Raw genomic sequence first — 5,000 nt, 5'->3', positions numbered from 1 at the left:
TGTGTGTGTGTGTGTGTGTGTGTGTGTGTGTGTGTGTGTGTGTGTGTTCGAGGGTGCGTGCATGTGTGTGTGCGTGCGTGAGAATGTGTGTGTGTACGTCCATCTGCGTGGGGATGAAAAAAGGTGGTTAACACGGTTGCTGATGGAGCTGACCCGTCCCCCAAAGGAGATAAAAGCAGACTTGAGATCAGGTCTGCAGTAACATGCTGCAGGGTTCAGAGTGCAGCTCCGGCTGCCTCGAGGAGCCAGCCCCTGATTGGCTGATGGAGTGAGTAATTTAGCGGTAGGGCGCATGACTGAGCTGCTGATCAAGTGTCGGATTGGATGTGTGTGTGTGTGTGTGTGTGTGTGTGTGTGTGTGTGTGTGTGTGTGTGTGTGTGTGTGTGTGTGTGTGTGTGTGTGTGTGTGTGTGTGTGTGGTTAAAATGCTTACTGGCTGTTGGTTAGAAAAAGCCATGACTTGTGTGTTTGCTCGGCAGGGTACACGTGTGTGTGGCCCTCGGCTCGTCCCCGGCCCCCCCGGTGCAGGGCTGTGTGAGGTGAGGCGTGGGGGGCCGGTGTTAATGAGGTTATGATAAAGGTCCCCTGCAGCTGAGGGTGGCTTTAAATACCGACCGTAGGCAGCGCGACCTTCTGTTCCCTGGAAAAGGATCAATACCGGGTGATGGGAGAGAGACATTGGGATAGAGTTAGAGAGAGAGAGAGAGAGAGAGAGAGAGAGAGAGAGAGAGAGAGAGAGGGGGAGAGAGAGAGAGTCTTCTGCACGAGGGGGGGACAATATGCACGATTTCCTGTCTACGTTGAGCATGAGATTGCTGCTTCAAACTGTTCCCCCTTACATCCGTGGAGCCTTAGTGTTGGCGTCCAGATGACAGGATGTGTTTGAAAGCACAATTCAAAGCAAACCATTTAGCATATTGTACCTTTAAGGCACTATATATATCATGTCTTAAAGGTACAAGATATTGAACATGTGGTTTAGGGCAGGGCTGTATGATGTGTGCATGTGTGGGTGTTGGCAGGGCAAGATAAAACAAGAACGGTTTGTATTAGTTCTGTGTGTCTCTGTGTGCGTGCATGCATGGGTTTGTTTTGCGCCTCAGAAGCGTATTGAAAGGGTTTTTAACACCTGTGGTTGAGGGTGTGAGTGTGCTAGGAAGAGCTTCAGCACATAACTGCTGGAATGTTCATTTATTTGAGGAATAAGAGTGGGAGAGACAATCACAACGCAGAGAATAGGCTTTCATCAAGCCATGTCAGATATGCACAAGATCAACATGAATCCAAAAACACACACACACACACACACACACACACACACACACACACACACACACACACACACACACACACACACACACACACACACACAAATTAACACAATGTCTTCCCCAATATATTCCGTGAAAATCCGACATAATCATTTCAAGGCCTTTATCTCTAAATTAAAAGACAACTTAATTAACAAAAGGGAGATCATATCAATCCTATAATCCTTACTGACACACACACAAGGCATGCACACTTGCACACACAACCACACTGGCCTGATTGGTGTATCTCCGCCGTCGTTGTTTGTCATTGTTGAGATTAATTGAAAGATGAAGCCTGGGAGGTTGTCAGCGGCGATTTGACCGTGTAATCCAAGCCAAGAGTGACGACCAAACAAAGTAACGAGTGCTGATTAAATGGTGGGAGTTCTGTTTCCCAAGCTCCTGCCCCTATACAGGACGGTGCAAAGCATGTATCGCTGCCTGCATCTCATTAAAATAATGTCAAATACCAAATTATTAAACACATTATTTCTTAGCTCCTGTCCACTCGGAACCCGCAGCGCCATGTGTATCTTTATCGATTAACGTCGGTCGTTCGGGTTTGGAGTTTGCGTTATTAAAGCCATGCTTTGGCTGCAAATTGGAAAAAGCTAAAACTTGCTATTTTAGATTTATTTTGGTCTATTTATGTCATAATGGTGTGTCATTTCGTCTGTCCTCGTGTATCCATACCTGCGTGTTTTATTCAGTTTCTGTGAGTGCATGAAACCCACGACGGCATTTACATTTAGAGTAGGCGTTTATGTTCGGTAATTGAGAACACGGCTTCGGAAAAAGCCACCACTCTTTCCCTGCAAATCGTATCAATGCATATCACAGCCCATCACGGTTTATCAGTGAGTATCACTGTGTATCACAGCCTATCACATCGTATCAAAGCCTATCACAGCCTATCACATCATATCACAGCCTATCACTGAGTAAAACATCCTATCACTGCGTATCAGATTTAGCCATCGTGTTCGTTGTGCCTGGAGAACACACAAACAAACGTGTGTCCCTTCAAGTGCCCTATTAAAATTGTCATTCATATGATAATATATCTTATAATAATTAATATATGAATGAGTGTTATCTTAATTAACACTTTGTGTCAATGTCTCAATGATAGAGAGAGTCTCAATGCAGCAAAATGCCTCAATGGCTTTAACGCCCAGATTCTGAATATATACGATATAACGGGAGTCATTGCTCATTGATCCTTCCCTTCCCCCAACAGCCCCATCCAATGAAATGGGAGCCATGGACATTGAATAACAAAATAACATTTGAATTCAATCAGGAAGAGTATTATCAACTGCCGGCTAATATAATCTTGCGGTGCGGACTGTAACAGTGTATCAATGACACGGTTGTTAACAATGATCCCATTATTATCTGTGGGTCGGGGCTGCGAGCCACCGTGCTGAAGGGCACATCCTTCCCTTGTATCCATCCACCGCTGTTTGTGGACAATAACAACTACCAACCTTGGCTGGTTGGATTGAATTAACGATCGGGTCGTTGGGTTTCAAAGGACATTCCCTTGTGCGAAAGAGAAATAGAAATCCACGGTACCTGTTTTCACATTCACGTACTCATACTTTTTTTAAGATTCAAGATGCAGTCCATTTCTCCATCGAGAGAGATGCATACACTCAGAAGAGCCCGGACCTCAGATACGTGAGGCGGGATACGAAAAGGCCCGTTGTCAGACAGATGCAGGAAGAAGCTCCCGTTGGATCGAGCCCTAAACTGTGCACTTATGCTCCAACATGGCCACCAGTGGCAGGTCAGCAGACATCAATGGGAGCAGTCCTCCACCACCGTATGACCCAAATGGAGTCACCACCTGCACCAAGCAGACATCTTACTTACTGACATCCTCACCACTACTCACCTTCACATTCTCTCCCCTAGCCCTATTATCCTCTGCCCGAGGACGCAGCACTTCTCTCGCTCTCGCACTTTACCTCTCTTACTTGCCCTGTGCACTCTGTCTCTCTCTCGCTATCTCTCTCTCTTGTTCTCTCCCTCTCCCTCTCTCTCTCTCTCACTATCTCATTCTCTCTCTTCCTCTCTCTTGATCTCTCGCTATCTCTTGCTCTCTCTCTCTCCCTCTCTCCTCCCCCTGGCGAGAGTAGGAGAGGAGTGAATCACCAAAACTGCAGGGAAAAAGCTTGGTAAAAGGGTAGAGGAGGGAATGGAGAAAAGAAAATGACAACGGATGAAAAACAGGAAGGAAATAGCAAGAGAGATGATGCAGTGTGCTGTTTTGATGTCTGTATGAATGCTATTGTGTGTCTGTGTGTGTGTATGTGTATGTGTGTCTAGGCAGGTGCCTTCTGTTCTTTTTATTTATATTTATGTGTGAGTTGTGAGGTCGCACGTATACTCCGTATATACGTGTGATCCTATGATATGCATGCATATCATAGGATTTAACAAGTCATTTATATGACGAATATTATAAAAAATGAATCCTTGAGGGATTCCAATCTTAGCCTATGATTCAGTTTAACCATGAACAAATGTAAAAGCCTTTTTTTATTATATATCCATCATTATTGTACTTAGAAGGTGTTTAATGATACTTTTCTTCAACCGGTTCGCTGTTGCATATACGCTTGTCAGCTGATACCTGGCCCCATGCAATGAGTTCATATTTCTTGGCAGTATATCGAATGCTGTCAGTCTCTTCGTCTGGGCTGCTTTGTCATAACAGCGTACATCTTTTGTGGCTCTGTGCTCTGTACTGTATCAACAGCCATATATATGGATTTCTTCAGACGTCCATCTCCGCACCGTCTTCCCTCACAACTGTTCATGTCCATTTTTGTTTATGTATCTTCCTCCCACCTATCACCTTTGATTACCTCTTCCTCATCTCACTGTATCTCTTTTTCTCTCTTATCACTCTCTCCCTCTCTTATCTTTCTCTCTACCTCTTCCTCTCTCCCTCCTTTTTTCCAGTGCGTGTGTGTGAATGTGTATTTGTGATCTATGTGTGTGTGTGTGTGTGTGTGTGTGTGTGTGTGTGTGTGTGTGTGTGTGTGTGTGTGTGTGTGTGTGTGTGTGTGTGTGTGTGTGTGTGAGTGATCTGGCAGTGTGTGTGCGTGTGTGTGTGTGTGTGTGTGTGTGTGTGTGTGTGTGTGTGTGTGTGTGTGTGTGTGTGTGTGTGTGTGTGTGTGTGTGTGTGTGTGTGAGGGGGGTAATTAAAAAGACCTAAAGGTCCGCCACTGTCCGCCAGGACGGCGATCAATCTCTGTCCGGCGCTCGGACTCCGCTGAGTGCTCATCCCCGTCTGGGGCCGCGGCGCAGAGGAAAGGTTAATTATATTCATTATAGCAAGAAACCTTGCTATAGGGGCCTTCTGCAACATATGTAAAGATAGACAGAGATAGTGTGTCTGTGGGAGGGGGACAGGGCGAGGGAGAGTGGCTGTTCCTCAAAGTGAAGGCTGCAGCCATGCTAGAACACTTCCTTGCGAGTCGCGTCCTATGGCGATGGGGCTAGAGTGCTGGCTAGAGTGCTGCCTAGCGTTTGCAGCGTTCAGAGTTTGGAACGACTTGCTAGTGTGGAAGCGCTTCCACTTCCGCTTTTTAATATTTCTCCAGTGGTAAATATTTTAATATTTGAATTGTTTAAATTGTTATTGGCGACAGTAGTTTGTATAAACACCAGCTG

This window comes from Gadus macrocephalus, chromosome 18, assembly GCF_031168955.1.
Source record: "Gadus macrocephalus chromosome 18, ASM3116895v1".
NCBI lineage: Eukaryota > Metazoa > Chordata > Actinopteri > Gadiformes > Gadidae > Gadus > Gadus macrocephalus.
This window is presented reverse-complemented; position numbering follows the sequence as displayed.